We start from the raw sequence: 22,509 nt of genomic DNA, 5'->3' as shown, positions 1-22,509 counted from the left end.
TGAGTGCTAATGATGTGTCAACGTATGTTCATCAGTTTTAACATATGTATCCCTCTGTTGGGAGATGTTTATAATGGGGGAAGCTATGCGTATGTGGGGCCATGGGAGTCTATGGAAAATCTCTGTACCTTCCTCTTAATTTTGCTGTGAACATAAAACTGCCAGAAAAAATTGAAATTAAAAAAAAAACTTTTTAAAGCCACAATCATTCTCATAAACTTTCAGAAGAATGGACCCCTTCCTGTTTTTCATGTCATATATCTGGTATTATTTCTGAGTACACCCAGGTATCCTTTATCCAAAATTTCCAAGTCAGAACAAAATTCTGAATCCACCAATTTAAATGGTATTCAGTAAATGGAATAAGAAATAGAAGTTATATGCTAATGATATTTAATATTTAAAATTAAATTATTTCAGAAATATTATATCTCACTCCATGATAACAGACATTGTATTTTTGCCAAAGTCATTGTGCAGTTCTCTGACTTAACACTAGATATGGAGTATAGTCCTTTTTAGTAGTTAACATTATTGGTAACAAACCAGGAAAGATGTCAAGTCTGAAGAGGCAACATTATTTACTACCTTTGGAAACTATGTAAGTAAACATTCACTGTACTTTTCCATTTTAAAATTTAGGAGCTTTTTTGGCACATAATCATAAGCACTCAATTACCATTTGCCAAATTATTTACCTCTAGCTCTTCCTGGTCCTGCTGGTTGGCAGGATTTAGGATGAGGAGGGTAAGAACAAAGCACTGATATTTATTTCATTCTTTTATATGAAAATGGGTTGAAGTACTTTTGCTTTGTCACATCTTCCTTACAAAAGTGTACAATATCTTGGATATTGTGATCACTTCACTGTCCATACTAATAGAAAAGAAGAAACAAGAGCATGAGGGAACACAGATTATGTTCAAGCTATATAGTGGCTGGTGGGCAACACATAAAATTTTAAAGTGAAATAAAGTTCCTGTGTTAGAAAATTCAGTAATTCATGTACTATGTTTATTATTGATTTATAATTAGTTTAAACGCTAAATATCAATTCAAACATTTTAAAATGTGTTCTGTCAGGGGAATTTTTTAGGACTGTTTTTCTGTTATATTCCCAGATTTTGAAGTCTTTACAAATACGTAGTTTCTAATTAATGAACCAAAATGACATTTATGGGTGAAACTAAAGAAAATTGTTGCTAAAAGAAAAAAAGTCTTAGTAAACATTTAGTTCAAAGCCTTCCTTGTCTTACCTAATTATTCACAGATTTCAACGCACTGAAGATCTTTCTTAATTTCATTATTACTTCCTAAAGTTCACGTAATGCAGACATTACTAATATTCTACATATAAAAACATAGATTAATTAAAAACTGTTTCAAAAGTCTTCTTCACAGTTATTTGAAATTATTAATATAAAGAATTTTTCTTGAGAAATCCTTCATTCCTTCACCTATATAATTTCAACTAATTGTAAAGATATCAAAAAAAGATAGCTTCATATACTTTTGATTGCAATCTATGGAGAAAATAAGATTTAGGATTTAAAACCCTCTTTTATGAGCTACATAAAGCATTCCTTCTGGGCATATGTCACAAAATAAGTTGTCAGCCAACTTACAAAGTCACCATAAATTCACACTATCCATTTCCTATGAATTATATTTTTATAAGTGGCATTCATGCCATATGCACGTTGAATTTTCTGTATACAAACCAAATTATTTTATTCACAATCCAATGAGTGAAGATCATTCCAAACCATAATTTCATACATAAACAGGTTTGTTACAATCCAGAAGTTAATCACACTCTAATGAATTCATTAGGTAAGCAACATATTTGTGATAAAACTCCAATCTGTTAGGCACACAAAATTGTCTGGAATTGGATTTTGTTGTTGTTAGAACCATATGGTATTTTTTTTTCCCAAAAGCACATTTGGAAGACCACTTACTGTGAATTTTCATTTGATAATTTGATTAAAAAAATTATTTCCAAATATTTGACTGTCCATTCCAAACAATTACAATAAAAGAATACCTGAACAAAAATTAATTAAGTTGTTGTCAAATGTTAGTAGTAAATATATTAGAAACATATAAGAACAGTTTGCAAATAATATTTACTAGGAACAATTTATACATAGAGTATTTTACTAATCACTGAGAGGATATGTAAATGTAAAAAATAATTACCTCCAAAAATTCCATTTAGGTGCTTCCACCAAGGTAGAGAGATGAGAAACTGAAGATACAGTTAAGCGGAAAAATGACAAAGCCACATGTAATTAAGTAATCAAATGTATAATAGAGAAAATAAATCCTATAGGATCATTATGGTGACTGATGGATTTTGATAATGGATCCTACAGAAAGTGAGAATTTAGATTGTCTTTGAGAAAATGTATTGCATTATTGTAGATAATGGAAGAAGAAAGAGTCCCCAAACCTGGAGAACATAATTGTTTTTTTGTTGTTGTTTGTTTGTTTTTGGTTTTTTTTGCGGTACGCTGGCCTCTCACTGTTGTGGCCTCTCCCGCTGCGGAGCACAGGCTCAGCGGCCATGGCTCACGGGCCCAGCCGCTCTGCGGCATGTGGGATCCTCCCGGACTGGGGCACGAACCCGTGTACCCCGCATCGGCAGGCGGACTCTCAACCACTGCACCACAAGGGAAACCCCATAATTCTTTTTTGTTAGGAGTGAGGACTAAGAGATGAGAAGAAAGTTTAGGCTGCAGAAGTAGGTTTGGCTTGGAAAAAGCAGTTATTGTTGTCTTCTTAGAGTCAGGTCTGATTTTGGAAAACTTTAAAAGTGGGCTGAAAGTGTCAGGTATTAAATAATAGATAAAACTGAAATATCAAAAGTTTAAAAATAGAAAGCAAACTTTTTGTTTTTAATTTTAAGAATTAATCTTGTAGTAGTGTATATATGCATTGGGCAACCATGGGAAGACTCTAATTTAAGACAGTAAAAGTTCTAAAACAGAAGAAAACTGGTATTTTAAAAAGAAATGTTTGAGGCTACATATAGGTTACATATAGTTTTTGTTAAATTAAAATAAATATGAACAAATAGATATAAAAATAGAAATACAAAAGGGTGATGTATTGGATACAATATTTGAAAAAAAAGTTTGGTAACAGTAATTGAATTGAGTGATTAAAATTGTTTGAAAATACTGGAGTTATATTGTTTAGTAGAGAAAACCCATTATGGATGGTATAAAATAGGGGTGACTTAGGGAAGAAGAGGGTAATGAATTCAGTTACAGAACTATTCCAGTTTCAGGGGCTGGAGAGAGTTTATTTACCTGACCACTAAAAGGCCACAAGAGCTGTAATTTTAATGAGGCATAATGAGTATTCTCACTAGTGACAAGCATAACAACCCTGTGCATGACCTCCACCTTCTTTTGATATGAATGGACTCACTTCATTAGTTCTTTTGAGATACTGAGGATGCTATTCCTGTATGTATTTATATATTAAATTATCACCCCAAAAAGATGTAATGAGTTGCATTATTAAAAGTACAAATGTATAAATCAAAGTAGATACAGATAGAAAAATAAAGGGGAGTAAAACAAATTATACTGGTAAAGGGGCTAACATAAACTATGTACACTTTTAAAGTGTACATACCACTTTAAAATTTTAAAAAATATTTTAAAATTCAAGTATAGTTGATTTACAATGTTTCAGGTGTACAGCTAAGTTATGCAGTTGTCTTGTGATAACCTAAAGAGGAAAATAATCTGAAAAAGAATGTATATATTGAATATAGTTCCCTGTGCCATACAGTAAGTCCTTGTTGTTTATATATTTTCTATACAGTAGTGTGTATCTGTTAATCCCAAATTCCTAATTTATCCTATTTGTTTCAGTATTTCTATTGATTTAGATCCAACAGGAAAACAGAAACCACACCAGGTATTTCAAAAAAAGATATTTAATATAGAGAATTTGTTATAAAGCAGTTGGAAGGCTGTCTGAGTAAAAAAGAGAGCACAGAAATAACCCAGAGATATAACTGCAAAAAAGCAGGACTGGGAGAACAAAAGGAAGAGGTTAGATTGTCAGATCAAGAATCTCTGAGCAAGGGCACCAATGATCTAGAACTTACACAAAATGTAATTTGTGTGTGGCTGGTCCTACTAAGGAAGAATGATGAGACTCTTTCCAAAAGTGTCAAAAGAAGCTGAGGAGAACCACCTGCAGCTGTTGGAAGAAACAGCTACTGCTGGGCAATACTATCAGGGATAGCAAGCAAAGAGTTGGAAGTATGTCCTTCTCCTCATTCCAACTTCTATTACCTTCTATTTGGAGCTGAGAGAAAATTGTCAAATAACCAGTACATTCTTTTGGCTACTCATCATTGGAGTACATCGTCTTATAAATATGTTATGACAAATACAAACAATATGCTTCCACCTAATAAAATGTAATTCTCCATGGTACATCCCCAGAAAGGGTAGATGTAAATTCCCAAGGATCATGATTTTCATCTCTTGGTCCCAGTCACAGTATCCATGTTCTTCCTTTTCTTGTTTAGTCACAATCCCACCTGAATATCATACAACCTAAAGGCTCAATGTAAAATTAACTAACAATCCTTATATAAATTTGTAAGGGAAAATGCAGGAAGGAAAGAAAAAGCATTGGAGTTGGAAACGAGATAAAATAATTGTTACAACATTATTTTTGGATAAATACTGATTTGAAATATAGCTTTAAAAGATCATGACTGAAACACTGAATGACTGACTGAAGGTGAGTAAGAAAGTTATATACCAAAAGTAAGGACTTGTGTTCTATTTTTGATAATAATTTCTAATTTAATTTTCAATTTGATGAGAAGTTTTCACTGTTGTAAAATAAAGACATAATTTACTGTCTGAATTCCCATGCTGCTAATATGTTTCTTACCAATTCATATTTTCCATTGCAGAAACCTGCAGGAGATATGTGTAATCTTCCACCATGACATGATATGTTTTTGATGAATAGTACTTTGTTTTTGTATCTTAGAATAAAGATTTTAGAAGTTCCCTAAAAGATATGCTTTTTTTTCCATTCACCATTTAATTTACTATGAAGATGTTTCCAAATTCCCTGTTATTTTTATTTAACATTCTACATAAATGAGCCATTTGTCATATTCTCTAATAACATATTTAGGAAGTATTCATATACACTAAAGAGCATGAATATAATAATGATAAAACAGAAAACTAAAGATCAAAATATATAGACTAAAATCATGATAATTTCTCTGTTTTAATTTTATGGACTTCTGAGTAACATAATGATATAAGAAATTATTAATAACCACTGTTATTTGCTTACTTAATCTATTACTAGTGAGTTATGCTACACAGTAATACAAAAATCCCACTGTTATGTTCCTTTTAGTTTTTATTTTCTCTTTGGGAGATAAACAGCAAAAAAAAAAAAATTCTTTCACACTTTTGAACTCAGTTTAATTTCAAACCATACATACAACCATGAACTCTTCAATCCTAGGAAGTGATGATCACAGAGGGAGCTCATCCTTTCATCCCAGAGTTGAAGAATTATTTTGCTTTGTGCAATTCTCCTGGATACATTGTGACAGATCTTCAATTTCCATTTATTTTCTAATCAAAAAGAGTCATCTCCTTGGCTCTGGTACTGGTCTGAGTAGCTCAGAGGAAGAAACATAATCAGCAGAAGCAAAGTGTATGATATTTAAAATATCATTCTCTCTACCTTATTTTGAAAAATTAAAATGGAAGTTAATGTATTTATCTATTAGCAGATTCAAGGCCATGTATATAAAAAAAAGTTCAGTGGCTAGCCATGTGGATGTTTGGGTGTTTTGACACTTTTTAGTTGCTGCTAGCAACATTTGTGAGCAAGACTGGTAGGTCACTGTCGTAGACTGGATGTAAAGGGAAAAGGAGAAGAAATAGAAAGTGAGAAGAAATAAAATGTGGATAGAAGGTAAAAAGAAGAAATAGAGAAGTAATGAAAAATGTTCATCTAGTGTAAAGTAACTTATTCTAAATTCAAGGTGTCAGATATAGTTCATGTTTGTGATTGTCTCATATCTCAGAATATTTTATCTTTTTTTTTCTTTTTTCATATTGTAAGACTTCAATGTGGAAGGATATTGGTGTTGGAAACCACTTTTACCCATGCTTATCTTCCCATTTTCATCTTTTCTAGCAATGACAATACCATTTATTGTGCTGTTCCTAGCTACAAAGCAAATTATAGGAATTTTTTTCATATAATCTTCATGACACTATGTAATATAATAGTTACCATTATAACCTATATTTTAGATAACGGAGGGCTAAGGAAGTTAAGTCACTAAACCAACATCAGATCTGTCTTTAGCCCCTAGTGTCCCTGTGAATTAGAAATTGTGTCCTCTCTAAGCAGTCACAGGTCTTTCCATGGCCTATGGGTTAGTAACTAGAGCTTTGGTTGGTTTTCATCATGACTTGTTCCCTTGACCAGAGACCATGGTATAATGGACACCTTGCACAACTCTGTATGGTTTCCCTGGCAAGTTTACAAAACCTATTGTTGGTAGAACTGAGATTCAATTACTCCAAAGCAAGTGCTTGTTGATACTACACTCTTCAGACTCTCAACTACACTCTTCAGACTCTCAACTAACTCTTGTCAGTACTTCAGACCTCAGGTGAGTTGTCTCTCCTTCCTCAATATTCCTTGTCTAAGTGCCCCCCTCTGAATTGGGAACCACTCCCATGAGCTTCCATCACATCTTGTAGATATTTCTGACATGAAGTTATTACAGTGACTGTGACTGTGAACTTGTTTATATTCCTCAGTGATCTATAAGCATTTCTATAGTAGGGACTATCTCAGAATCCAGCACAGAGACTGTCAGTTACTAACATTTCAATAAATATATGTTGCATGAATAAAGGGAGTTCCATTACTCATGGAAATCTGGTAAATGTATGTCAGGAACTCCCAGAGCCAGAATCTGAATCTGAAACCTGAATCTGAAAGTGTTGAATAATATGAAAAAATAAAGGACATACCAAAGGACAATGGCTTCTACCAGTCTATCCAGTTGAATGTACGTTGGGAAACTGACATAGGAGCTTGAGTGGCCTAGGAACCAGTATTGGAAGCATTAAGCTCTCTCATCTTTTTCACTGTCAGCATCTTTAGATCGTTCTCTCTTATGCTCTGTTTCAACTTGTTTGCATTCTAAGTTTCTTTGAAATAAGTTGATATGTTATTACATAAATGAGGCCAAAATACATACTGACTTCAGTATATAAAACCTTAGTCTGAAAACAACTCAAAATACCCTCTGGCCCACATCTATTTCACTCTTTGGTATGACATTTAAAAGAAAGATAAGAAAATGGAGTGTCAATTTTTTTTAAGTTACTGCTCAGTTGACATTTCTAAATAGCACAGGATTATAACAATATTAGCTATGACTTGACTAATCATCTTACATTTGACCTCAGTTTGTGAGCATATTAGTAATAACATGTGATCAAATCCTATTACTTTATCAGAGTTTTAAAATACCACTCAATAATATGTCCATGAGAAATTAAATGTTCTATACCAATGTCTACATATGCTATGAAAAAAGTATAAATGATTTGGCTTGTCATTTCAAAAGTCAACCAATTACACGTTAAGTGGCTAAAATGCATGGAAATATGAGCCATGAGCTATTTTGTTTGGAATATTTAAATATGTTTGATTCTTTGTCTATGTGTGCATTAGCCAAAAAGTTTTAAAAGTCCATCAAAATTTCCAATATCTCATTGGTATTTTACTCTCAGAAATATTTGTAATTTAGCGGTGTGCTTCCCATATAATTAGAAAGACATCTAAAGTCTGGGTGGAATTACACAGAATTAGAGCTATCACCAATCCAGAAAAATTTGTGTTATATTCCAGTTTTTAAGTCTTTACCTTTTAACTGGCTTTTTCTCAACAATGTATGAGTAAACGGGTTTAATATGTAGTCTATTGTTGTTTCATCATACATATGAGATTTAGGGAATAAACTGTGCACCTCTAGAATTACAAAAATGTATGAATAATAATTGTTCAATAACTAGCAAAGATCAAACTAACAGCATAAAAAATGGTAGCAGACTATACAAATTTTATACAGTGCATACACTGACCTAATACTTACCACATGCTAGGGACTGTTTGGGTGTTTTACACACTTTAAAATAATTTAATTAACATTTTAACCCTAAAAAGTAAGTTCTATTATTATTCGTATTTTACATATGGGAAAACTGAGCCACAAAAAGGGTACGTAAATTGCCTAAGGTCACACAAAAAGTGGTAGTCTGGATTCATACTCAGATAGCCTGGCTGCAAAATCCATGTTCTTAAATTCTATTCTATGCTACCTGCCTAGCATTGAACAAAAACAAGATAATACAATTAGAAGAGGAATGTTCAGAAATAAAAGGAAAAAGATGATAATATGCATCTGAGCAATTACCTAATCTTTGAACAAAAAGATAAGCATCGATGAATATATGTGGTCAATTTCTCATGACTGAAGTCAATTCAAGGGCATGATGTTTCTGTAGGGGGCTGCAGTTTCAGACTAACCTGGAATGTAGATCAGGTTTACCGGGTGTATATTTACATGAGATACTGAGTTGTTTCCGTGAAGAGAGAGGCAGCCTGCCTTAATATGGAGCAGTTAAGAGCACAGAGCTGGAGCCAGCATGCCTGGGTTTGAATCTTGAATCTTTCTTTTATTAGTTGTGTTACCTTGAACAAGTTAACCTTTCTCTGCTGCAGTTTTCTCATCTGTGAAATGTGGCTAATAAGAGTACCTGATTCTTAGATTCAGAATAAGAATCAAATAGGTTAATGTTATAAAGTATTTAGGATAGTGTTTGGCACAAATTATTTTATTAATGTTTTAAGTAAAGATGAATTTGATGGGATTAAACTTGACTCCATAAGAGTGTTAGGCTTAGAGAGAAGAAATGATTTTAGTGCTATGTGGTTTGTCACTCGAATCCTTCACCAGCCCACCTCATGAACTCATGTGTAGTTACTAGGAAGACAAAAGTAATCTGTAATTTCAATCTACAACAGTGGTTTTACCAAAAATTTGGTAGAATTGGGGTGAGGGGTAAAAGTACCTTTACCAAAGTATAAAAGAAAAGATAAATAATCATTAGCTTCTGGCTTCAATGTACCAGATATGTGCCTAGTACACGGAGGTGTGGACCACCGTGGAAGGGCATACATGAACCTAGTTGAAGTGTTGGTGGTACTGAGAGAGAGGTGACATCACACCATGAGTAGCAGCAGCAGCAGCGGTGCCCAGAGGTGGACAGTGCAGCATGAAACAACAATGGCTCTTCCCTGCAACAGTGAGGGTGGTCAGAGGGTCAGGGCAAGTATTAAGGCTGTAGTGTAAGTACCACTTGGAAAAAGTTGGACTTCGCCGGCCTCTTGTAAGAAATTTAGTAGAGAAACCCCAAAACACTTGGGCACTAACTCTACTGTATATACTTAGGAAGATAATGAGTAAACACGAATTAAAAACAGGGTTTATCCTTTTATGTAGCTTTCAGCTGCACAGGTATGTGGATATCTTGCTTTGTGATATTTTCACCTAAGATCATCATCACGGTACTCATTCCCATCAGGTTTGTGTAAACGTTAATCATATCCCTTTTTAAGTTTAGTATTAAAAATCAATTTTCTAACTTACTTTAGATACTGACATATTAAAGACTTAATTTGGAGTTCAGTTTATCTGATTTTGTAGAATCTATTTCAATGTATTCCCTAGCATTTAAGTAGGAAAACATTTGAAGAGAATAATGTTGCAAAAAAAAGTAAATGTCTAAGAATATGAACTAGTTTTTTTAAGCACAAAGGGAAGAAATAAGGAAGTGAAAAAGGGCAAAATGGACGAAATGTGAACCTCTTTCCAAAGACTTTAGAAAGTGAAAACAAATGGTTAACAAAAGCTTCACAAAATAATCATTAACTGTTATTTGAAAAGCTACTCTTTTATCCTTGGATCTTCGTAAAAGCTACTACACTGTGATAACTATTCTTTATGTGTCTTTACGTGTAACCATACTTTATGTGTCTGCTTGCTTAACACTTTTTCTCATATATTAAGATTGATAGTTTGATGACACTCATAGTCTCAACTAAAATGACAGTGGATCTTTTCTAGGTCGGAGAGAATTCATTGTTTTATTATTTCTGGGTATTTTAAATGACCTGTTTGGCTGATATATTAGTATTCATTCACCATTTTAAATATATTTCACCTTATATTTTTTTCCTGATGACCAGTGAATTTGAAAAGTAAGGAAAATTTAACAAAATAATGAAACAAAACAGAAACATTATCCAGGATTCCACCATTCGCAGGCAAAAATATTTTCTACTTTGACATTTCCCTCCAGCGTATAAGTTTTAAGATGACAAATAATAGTACAGGTCTCTCATTTAAAAACAAATAAAATATGATGAAGACAACTGGAATTCAGGTGCTATAATTCGAGACCCAGAGGCCAGCAGTGATAGCTGCATGTTTGAATCCTGGGTCATAAGTGTAACAGACATATGTATTAAGCAAACTGAAAATATTCAGCAACCAGAAGGCTGGCAGGTCGGGATGGTTGGGGGCTGGTGGTTAAAGAGCTATTCCTCCTGCTAGTTTATCATCGACACTTCAGTGATCTTTATGGAAATGACCAATAAGCCAGATTTGTACAAATAAGTCCACTGAGGTAGTTCTTAATACTCATTCTTATCAAATTGAATCACCATGGAACTAATCTTCTGCAAATTATTTCAGAGAGTTGACATTTTTTGTGCACATTAAAGCTTCCTGGAAAGGGTCCATTAATCTGGAGAGGGGCACAGATGATTCCTGCCAGGTTTCAACTTGGTATTTATTAAGCTAAGTCTGTGTATATCCTTTAGCACTGAGTGAAACATGGCCATCCTTAACTGACTCAAGGTAGAAGTAGCAGGAGAAAACAAAGCAGCTAGGAGAGATGAGAAAATACAATTGTACTTTAAAAAAATTACAATACATAAGTGTATTTAATAACAGTTTGTCAGCATTTTGACTTCAGATAAATGTGGAGATGACACTGATTCAACAGGGTTTTAAAAATGCAGCTGTCAGTACTGACTGTTTTGCTTTGTAACTATTTACTTCAATTAATTACACTTTATAAATGCCAGTGGAAAAAATAATTATTGCGTGAATACAATAAGACGTGACAGAAGAGAAGCAGAACCTCTCTAGGTATGTCTGAACATACAACAAACAATAAATTTATCTAACATAATTTTTTGAGATTTAAATAACACATCTTTATGGCTATACTATGTGAAAAGTATTACCTTGGGCAGTGTAGGTAGACACACAGATATATAAGACATAGATATTTTATTAAGCACCAGAAGTTCAGAGGTGAGTATATAGTGGGGGTAATACTGGGTAGCAAGACCAGAGGTAGAGATACCATTTAGGGTATTATTGCACACAATCAGGTCAATCTAATTTATTCAGTACAACTTTATATATATATATATATATATATATGTTCTACCTATTTTCCTTTCTGAATCTCCAAAACAATCCTAAGATATGTTCATTATTACCATTAAACCTGCTATTCAGGAAGATACTGAGGTTCACAAAAGATGCATACTTCTGGGTTTCCCTAGTGGTGCAGTGGTTGAGAGTCCGCCTGCCGATGCAGGGGACACGGGTTCGTGCCCCTGTCCAGGAAGATCCCACATGCCGCGGAGCGGCTGGGCCCGTGAGCCATGGCTGCTGAGCCTGCGCATCCGGAGCCTGTGCTCCGCAACGGGAGAGGCCACAACAGTGAGAGGCCCGTGTACCGAGAAAAAAAGAATGCTCACTGCCCAGTATAATAAATTTGAGTTTCCTAAACTCAGGGGTTCCTCTGTTGTAACGCAACCCACTGCATGTGCTGGCTTTCTCTGGACCCATTCCCATTGCCTCTATGGGACATGTTCATGCTGCCTGCTGTGCCATAAGTAATAAAGTCATTTGCCTCTGACCCACGGATCTTATGACTTCTGCTACCATCCATGAAACTGTAGCAAGCTAACTTGTTACCTTGCAAGTAAGGTAAAAGCCCAGACCATCACAGTTCTTGAAAATGTTCTGACAAGTTCTTCAGTCAGTAATGATTAAATTATTTAAACAAGCATTTCCAGATATCTTCATCCATGAAACATTTGTAACCTGCAACATTTAACCTGTAATATCCCACAAACTCATTTTACAATGAACGTTGAGATATCCCCATCTAACCCAGTTAAATAGCATGTTTTTTGTCTGAGTGATCGTCCAAAATGCAATTTGGTTTGATAAATTACTCAGATAAAATGTATTACGATTTCTGAGGTTTTTACTAAATTCAGGTTTTCCATTATCATATGGTATAAGGTATCTTTCAGTATATGTCTCATCCACAGTTGATGATTTCAATTTAGCTAACCATTTACCATATATTCTCATTTCCCCCATTTATGATTATTGGCAGTGTTGTTATGCAAATATAGACTGTGAGATATATATATACACACACACACACATATATTCACATATTACATATATGTGAATATATATATACACATATATACATATATATATATACACACATACATACATAGGGAGAGAGAGAGAAAGGAAGGTGAAGTAACAGGTAAGAAAAAGTTTCCTGAAGTTAACTTGAAGAAAGCAGGGAAATGACTTAAGAAAATGTTACTACTTGATGATATTTAAAGTACTGAATTCAGGTTTGGGATTTTCACAATTAAGGAATGTGTTTCATTGAAAAATACAATGAATTTTGTTTATGAGATATTACTTACTAAGCATTGTGATTTTTATTAGAGATCCTATTCAATTCATAAATGCCAATAATATTCTAAGTTTATAAGCTGAATATATAATGAAAAGACATGACAAGAATCAGTAATAAAGTGTTTTGTCACCAAACTCTGTTCATTACATTTCCTTAATTACTACTGTGAAACTCTTCCTAACACTTCAGGTAAATACTAGTTTTGTCAGGTGAAATAAAGCAAAATGCAGGAAGCTGGCAGGAACTCTAAAAATTAGGTGCTTCTCGGAAAATGTGACAGTGGTGAAGCTATGAGAACTATGTGAAAAAATGTAATCATTTTGGTTTTGAAATTGCCTGTCACTCACTACTCTTGTGCCTTATTAGCAAAACTTTGGTGCATGTCTTACTTTTAATATGCCAAGATACTATTGTCCTCTTTTATAACATTTTAAAACCACAAATTAAAAAGAAATACATTGACAATTTTTTTTTGTAAAGAAAAGTTTTTCAATTTTTTTTTAATTTAAAAAGGTTTTTGTTCTCAGATGGTTTATAAACATAAGCATTGCTCTTGTTCCCCAAGTCCAATCTTCATTTCACAAATTCTGGTTTCCAGAGATCCTCCCCAGGCCACTTAATCTCCACCACCAGTGTTCAGTGGGGAAATGGACACTCCAAATTTGGAACACAAGTCAACTAACAGCACTCAAGTTTGACTGTGTTCTTCATTTCATGGGCTTTTGTGAGCAGACTTTTCTTAAAATGTTTTCTTAAATATATTTGCATGGTTGAAAACTTTCAAACTAAAGAAATTAGTAAAGACTCAAAAATTGCATATCAGCCTACCACTCATAGATAATGACTTAATATTTAGTATGAATACACAAGCAAATAAACAGGAAAATAATGAAATGGTTTTATTTTGTTTGTTTTTGTTTTAATGCCTATATTTTAACTTCATGTATTGTCAGCATTTTGCCAATTTATTAGATATCCCTCAAATTTTTAATATTAGATTATATGAGCCCTTTATGAGTTGGACATCTGTTTACCTGTAAGCTTTTTTTGCAGAGGCTTTGTACTCCATATAAGCCTTTTTTTTTTTTTTTTTTTTTTTTTTTCTGTAGGACACAGCTCCCGGAAACTTCCTCAGTTAGCATGTGAACAGACATGTGGAATAAATGGAGACTGCTCATTTTAGAAATCTTGACTCTTCACTTTTAAAATGTTTATTCAACAAACCTCTTTGTTTACTTACAAAGAGATGAGGACTCTTTTATTTTCATTTTTTCTGGTTTCCATTTGATGAAATTTCATGTCACAACTCTTGATCTCCTTCATTTTTGCTCATCGTAGGATGTTTTAGATATTTATGCTTGATATTAGCCATTCCACAACTTGCATATGGTTTATTAGTTAATTTCTGTTTCACTATCATCTATCAAGCACTGAGTATCATAGAAATTTTATATCTTTTTATTGCTGAGTGCAAAATACCACACTGCTTTTTAATTTGCATGGCTTTGAATGAGATTGGATATTGTTAATCTGTTTATTGGCATTTATATTTATTGTATGTGGATAGGCTATTAATGTCTTACATGCATTTGAGAGAAACTGTACTTATGTACTGATATGTAAAAACTTACATATGTAAAAACTTAGATATCAATGCAGTTAAATCTACATCTTCTATATATATATTTTTAAACACATTCTCTGCATTCAAAGACCTTATTCTTTTTTTTTAAATTAATTAATTTATTTATTTTTGCTGTGTTGGGTCTTCGTTTCTGTGCGAGGGCTTTCTCTAGTTGTGGCAAGCGGGGGCTACTCTTCAACGTGGTGCGCGGGCCTCTCACTATCGTGGCCTCTCTTGTTGGGGAGCACAGGCTCCAGACGCGCAGGCTCAGTACTTGTGGCTCACAGGCCTAGTTGCTCCACGGCTTGTGGGATCCTCCCAGACCAGGGCTCGAACCCGTGTCACCTGCATTAGCAGGCAGATTCTCAACCACTGCACCACCAGGGAAGCCCTACATCTGCTATATTTATTGCATAGATTGTTTTCAGTTTGTCTTTTTTTTTTTCTGAGAGCTTATAAATCTTTACGCAGTCAAATATATCAAATATATACAAATATATAAAAAAAATCAGATATTCTTTAGAAATTCTCTCATTAATTTATATTTAGAAAATGCTCTAAACTATACTTAGCTAGATAAAGAGAGAGAAAATTTCAGGTACTGAGAATTAAGTTTAATACTCGGAGTTCTTGACAATATAGCAGCATTATGAAATATGGCTTTATGAATATATTCCCAGTCTTTTCCATTTTTCAGTTCCACTTAGGGAATCATTCTAATTTTTTAATGTATATTCTTTTTTATTTCTATGTGTTCTTGTGAAATATATATATATATATATATATATATATATATATATAATTATATATAGTTTAGATAACTTATATTCTTTAGCTTGCATCCAACATATTTACTTATCTATTTCCCCAAGAGGGTCACCCAGATCACCTTCAAAACCCCACTAACTCAAACAGTGTGTGTGAACATCATTAAATTTGTCTCTACGGATTTGTGTAGGAATTTCCTTGGCATATATAACCAGGTCAAGGACATCTGAAACAAAGAGTACGTGTTTATCTAATTTGACTAAATATTGCTGGATTACTCCCTAGAATGAGAATATATCAATCATCACTTACACCTTTAGTGTATGAAGATTCCTGAATGCCCACTTATCTGCCTATACTTATGTTATTAGATGTTTTATTTTTGCCAAATTTCTGGGAGGAAAATTATATTTCATTGCTGCTTCTGTTGGCATTTCTCTAATTTTAATGAGTTTGACCATCTCTTTATATGGTTATTTGCCTTTTGGTTGTCACTCTCTGTGGATTTCTGTTCATATTTTTGCCCATTAGTTCTTTGAGGTTCTTCTTGTCCAGCTCCATGTTGTGTGAATTTTCAGAAGTTCCTTTAACTGCTCTGTTAGTTACAAACATTGAGAATATCTTATCTAATTTGTCTTCTTTTTGCTTGTATTTTGTAATCTTTATTAAAGATTAAGATTCTTAATTTTGTTGTATTTCTATTCACCAATTTTCTGCTTTATAATTTTTGATTTGGAGTTTATCCATATGTTCCATTGCCTACTTCACTAGGAGTATATTTCTTAAATAAGAAATTGACTTTACCAGAAGTTTTTGTATATATATTTATTGATGTAATAATATGTTTTTTTCTGTTTGGTCTATTGACTTAGACCATGTATGTACAACATGTTGAGTGATCTTTGTGTTTCTGAGATAAGGTATTTGATCATGAAATATTACTTTTAAATATGCCATTGTGATTTTTAAGCTAATATTTATCTCCAAGAGATACAAATTTATAATTTTATTGAGTTTTCTTTATCTAGCTTTCAAATGTAATAGTAATTTCATGAAATGGAGAAATTTATTCTATTTCTAGTAATGATTTTAATTTTCTTAATTACTTGATTTATTTATTGAATTAAATTATGGTAATCTTACAAATAAATAGTTAATTCTCCTGAAATTTATTTTGCAATATAGTAAGATTTTTTTTGTTCAGATAGCCAAACGTTACATCAATATTTTTGAAGGAATGGGTGATTTTCCATTCATTACTGACTCCTTTTTTATGATATGTTGAAATCTTAAATATACTAGAAACTATTTCAGGTCTATGTAAATTGTTCCAATGATCTTTCTGTTGATTTTTGTGCCAGTATTGCAGTGATTTTCAAAAACATTGTATGGATATTATATTTTAAATTTCTTTGCATATCTAAAATATTTTCAATTGTTTTTGAAATTATAGAATAAAACAGCTATAATAAACATGTTTTTCTGCACAATTGCTATTATCAAAATTACTTAGAAATTATTTCACTGGCTTCAGGCATATAGTGATAAGAATTTTGAGTTTTGTTTTTACTAAGCTTAAGAATGATTACATAATGTTCCATGAAAAAGAATCCTTTCAATTATCCTAGTTAAATTTCCAGAAGCATTTTATTTTTTTCAGTTGACAATACTGTCCTTTGAAAATTCTCTTTGCTTGGCCTGTGTGACACCACAATATCCTGGTTTTTCTTTTCCTTCATAGATGACTTTCCAACTTCTTCTAGGTCTGTTTTTAGATTTTTCTTTCTGTCTGCATTCATGCAAAATTTCATTATTCCTCTAAAGGGCTGAATCCTTGGCCTTTCTTATTCTTACATTACACTGTCTCTTTGAGTGATCATATCTAGTTCCATAACATCAATATGACTATTATTCAGAAATGTATAGCACCAGTTTAGAACCCTCTTTTGATTTCCAAGAATCTGACTTAAGATACTCACCTTGATGTCTCACAGGAAACTCAAAATCTTGTCTAAAACTGACTTCATAATTTCTCCCTAACCTCAGAACATCATGTCACAAGAGTGCTCCTCCTTTTCCAGGGATACCTGTCTCAGTCCAGTATGAAAGCCACCTAATAGTTCATCCCAGAATGTCATTAATGTCTTCAATGATATTTCCTTTTCCTTTAAGTACCATCACTCAATAGCCCTTCAAATATCAAATATTTTTAACTCTCTCTTGAAACATTGAATATGCCCTTATTTTTCCATGTTTAAATTTAATACTTCAGAATTGTTTCCATCTTGTTCTGCCTGAGCTACTGTAGTAACTCTCCTAGGAGGTTTTTCCATAGTGCTTGTCTCACTACTGTTCACACTTCTAGGGGAATATACTGAGAATATAGATATAGTTGTTTTACTCCAATGCTCAAAACCCTGTTCTGTAGTTTTTTGTGTGTTCATATGAGTGTTTTATTAAATGTCCATTTGAAGGTGTTTATCATGACATTATTTGCCAATAGACAGATTATATTAATTTCCCTTGACTGTTCTTATAGAATATTCATTAAATATTCTAATTTTTCAGACTTGTAGATGGAGAACAGGGTACAGTATACACTAAGATCCCTAGATTATAGTAATTATACCTCCTGTGCAGTTCTGCTGGAGTGAAAAGTTTATCTACACTTTTCCCTGCCTAATCCTCTTAGCTTCGGGAACCTTGAGTACTGTGGGCAATTTAGAAAAATAAGATGTAGTTTGAAAATTTTGAATTTGCAAAGTACTGTAAGAATAATTTATAGTAATGAGTTTAAAAGTTGAAGGCAACTTTTTATTGCCTTCTCAGCACCTGCAAAGTGTTTTGTACTGGTGAATTTTTGCAAAAATGCAGTGTGGTACATTTTAAACTTTGACTAAAGAATACTTGAACTTCTTAAAAAAAAAAGAAAAAACACACAAAAAACCCGAACTGACAAACAAACAAAACCCAAACTCTTACTGATAGAGTTTATGAACAAAAAAAATAAGTAAAACTACCAGCATATCCTAATACTCCTACAAGCATTCTGTTTATTTATGCCCTTGAAAGTAGTTTACTTCTAAGGTTTGAATCTCAAACCACTGACCTCCTTAGTTTCTGCCTCAAGAGAAGTTGGTAGAGTTGTCTGTGTGTGTGTATGTGTGTGTGTGTGTTTGCTGATGATTTTAGTTTTTGTCTTGTCAGCAGATAGCACTCATATAGAGAAGGTAGGCTGAGCAGGTTCTAGTTTTTTAGCTGTTACAGAAAAATTAGTAACCAAAAGAAAAATAATTATAAATGCTCAATAAATACGAAAAAAATTCTCACTCATCCTTAGATAACATTTAAAACATATAGCATTATTTTTCCACCTAATATCTTGGAAAATATTTCAGAAGTTTTTCTTTTGGCAAAGGTATATGAAAAAATAACTTTTGGACATTCTGTGAACTTGTAAGTCCTTGTTAACTGTCTAGGAGGGAAATATGTAATCATTTATCAAAATGTTAAATGTACTTTTTAATATATACAAGAAATTTCACTTCTATTATTTATACTTAAGATATATTAATACAAGTGTGCAAACATACATGTGCATGATGTCTTCATAAAGTCTTTTGTTATTAAACTATGAAATAATTATATTTTGGAAGCTACATTGAGTAAAATGCAACTATTGCTTTATAGAAATATCAACATTTAAAATCCAACACACTGAGTGTACATAAATTACATCTGAGCTGTTCATTCGAAATTTTCATATAGGACTGTGCACAGCTGTTATGCCTGAAGGTCAGTGGAGAGAAGTTATACATCCTTTTCTACAGTCTGGCCTTTCTCATCATAGCAGCTGTCAGAAATCAGCCTAGCTATTAGACAGCTACTGCTGTTAAAATTTTAAGGACTGTCAGAGACACTGGTTATCATGTGACTTTTTTCTATCATCTCTTCAACCAAGGTGTCATGATGCCTTCAGCGCTTCCATTGCAAATACTATTAAGAGGCAATAAATATTATCTAGATTTCATAAAATTCATGAAAATGGCATTATTATCTGATAAAAAATCAATCATAAGAAATTTCAATGCAACATCTAGCAGTAATGCTGATAAAAGTATCAAAATCTCTAAGGTGAACTTGAATAGATACTAACCTCAGAAGTTCCGAAAAAAGATTTTTGAGAATGTCAGGAGGCAGGGGCATGGACTTTGGGAATTTAATGAATCTCTTGTGTTGCTTTAAATCTGCCCTGTCAATGGGTGTCTTGTCTGGATTTATATTCTGCAGAGAGAAGCAGTAATCACAAATTTTGCTCACTTCCTAAGAGGCAGGATAATGCTTGGCTACACTATATTTTTAATCATCAAAAGGACCCGGATATGTTTCATTTCAACATTGGTTGAGATGGAAAAAAAATGTTTTAATCCATTTTGCTTTTTGTGAAGTTGTCAAATTGTTAGTTTATTGTCATTTACCCTAAGGACAGAACTGATGTTTATGCTTCTTATCAATATATACATCTTGAAGAGACACTTTCATGCAAGAAAGTAGGAGTGTGTGTGCATGTGTGTGTGTGTGTGTGTTTCTTTTGAAATCTATAAAACTTGATTTGGAATATAGTAAGGGCAAAAATATTCATCTTATACAACTTGGTATGCACTAACCCTGTCTATATACATGATATACATGATATAGACTTTCAGGTTTATTTTAAAATATTTTTGAATAAATGGATAAATCTGAATTGTTTTTCATGTTTTTTTTTTTTTTTTGATGGTATCCTCTTCAATGATGAGATGTTCTTTCTCTCCTCACTATGCTATGCAGTCACCACTCAGTTTCTGAGGGGGATTGATTCCTGGACCCACCACAGATACCAAAATCTGTAGATGCAGAAGTCCCATGGTCAGCCCTCCATATCCTGGGATTCGACATCTGCAAGTTCAGCCAACTTGGGGCATAAACATAGTACAGGATCTGAAGTTTGTTCAATCTGTGGAATCAGAACCCTCACATAGAGATGGCAGACTGTATATTTATTGAAAAAAATCCCCTTGTAAGTGGACCTGCACAGTTCAAACCTATATTCTTGATGTATTATCTATTCATTTATTTAATCATTTACTCAATAAGCATTTATTACTGAACTAGGTTATAAGGGTAATACAAAAAAAGTAAATCTCTGACTTAAGATACTCATTGTTCATAAACTGATTTATTTGACCTGTTCATTGGCTATTCATGCCCTCTTACTTCCCCTGAGAACCAGTTCTTTTAAATTCCAGTATATTACCATTTCAAGCTATGGCTTCAAATGAGAACAATAGTTGTTTCAAATGTGTTTGGATACCAACCAATATCTGAAGATGAGATTTTGTCCCACCTTCAGAGAACACCATAATTTTTGAAAGATCTTTTAAACATACACAACCCATCCATATATATGCACATTTGTAATACTTTTTACTACATAACTATTGAAACATTCTACATATCTATGAAACTATTTGGAAAACATCTTAGCCAGCTTGGAAGGAAATAAATCTACACAATCACCAAGAAAGTGAGAGAGGCTGTAAAATGAAACATATGTTCCGTTTTAGAAAGACTTGTGTTCTCAGAAGGACTCTGTAGAAAAATGTCAGAAGAACTTGGTTGAAATAAAATTGTATTTCCTGAAAAGCATGTGTATTAATGAATCAATCATTAATTGCAGAAGTGTCAGTTAAAGGTGGAAGTGACTGTGTGTTTTTTACTCTGAATATAAAAGATTTTCAGTTTAGAATTCTAGAGAAAATACTGATTTATGTAAATCTTTAAGTAGTTTGAGGAAAAAAATCCAAGGAACATCCAATTATCAATATTTTTCATTGTTGTTGTGGTTCATCAGAATATATTCATTTAAAATCACACAAAACAGAGAAGATATAAATAGTCACAAATTTGGTAAGATGTCACATATCATGGGAGAAAATGGTTACTTATGGTTGCAGGATGACTTAAGAAGTTAAATCAAAGGATACATTTTAAATAGCTTTACTAACTCAATGAAACAAAGTAATCACAATTCTACTTACAATATTGATAAGAAAAATACCTTAATCTAGAAGTAGTCAAATGTGTAAAACAATGCACAGTATTTCTATGAATTGGGCCCCAACCATTATGCAACAAACATTAGTTTGTATTAGAAAGATGCAAAATGGGAGGTGCAGTTAAAATCAAGTTTTGGAACAATAGAATAAAACTGTGGCTCTTGAAATCACCAATATAACTTTCACCAAAATAATTGTTATGTAGTTTAAACATAAGATTAAAAATTAGATATTTGTTATTAATGCATGAAACAAGCAAGTCATATGGTATAAGCTACAGCAAACTAAAAAGCCTAGGGGGAAAGAGATCACTCATCATTCAAAGACAAGAAAAGGGTAGTCTTCTGTTTATAGAGGATGCTGACTCAGAAATCAGGAAAGAGTTTATTTTCATTTTGCCTCTTGATATATTTCAGGCTGCTCCCTGATATACATGCAAGCCTTTATATACACAAAAAAGAACTCAATTTCTTTATTCAGTCAACTGAATGACAAACATCTGAATGGAAATCCTCTCTGGACTCTGGTAATTACTAATAGCAACTTGTTGACATATGAGAGAAAGCCAGCAGAAAGATAATTTATACTTTAAAGCAAAGTTCCCCAAGCCCTATTCCATGAAACAATTCTAGAAACAAAGTTCGGTGAGATTAATGGATGTCGCATGAGAGAGAAGTATTCCATTTGGGAAAAAAACACATTTCATATTTCTCCTGTTGGAGATTTCAGCAGTGTATTGGCATTTTATAAACTGAACTATCTTGCTATAGAGTAATCTATTTAACTTTAACTTAGCATATTTTTCACAAGTTTTTTGTAAAATATCCAATGAAACGTCATTTTAGAAAGACTACCCAAGACTTGGAAAAGAATCTGCTACATTTTCTGGCTTCCAAAAAGGATCCATAGAAGATACTGCTACATTTGTTTACATAGTATGTTAGCTGTCTTCATTTTTGAAACATTTTGATTATTTTTTGGCTGCTATTATTTTTGTTACCCTTTTAAAGGTGTCTCCTTTGATAGTTCTCCATTGTTTCCCTTACTGAGCTCAGATGAATTTCCCTAGTATTCTGCATCATCCTTGGAACTTTCTCTCAGTGTG

This window comes from Hyperoodon ampullatus, assembly GCF_949752795.1.
Source record: "Hyperoodon ampullatus genome assembly, chromosome: 1".
In the NCBI taxonomy this organism is placed as follows: Eukaryota; Metazoa; Chordata; class Mammalia; order Artiodactyla; family Ziphiidae; genus Hyperoodon; species Hyperoodon ampullatus.
This window is presented reverse-complemented; position numbering follows the sequence as displayed.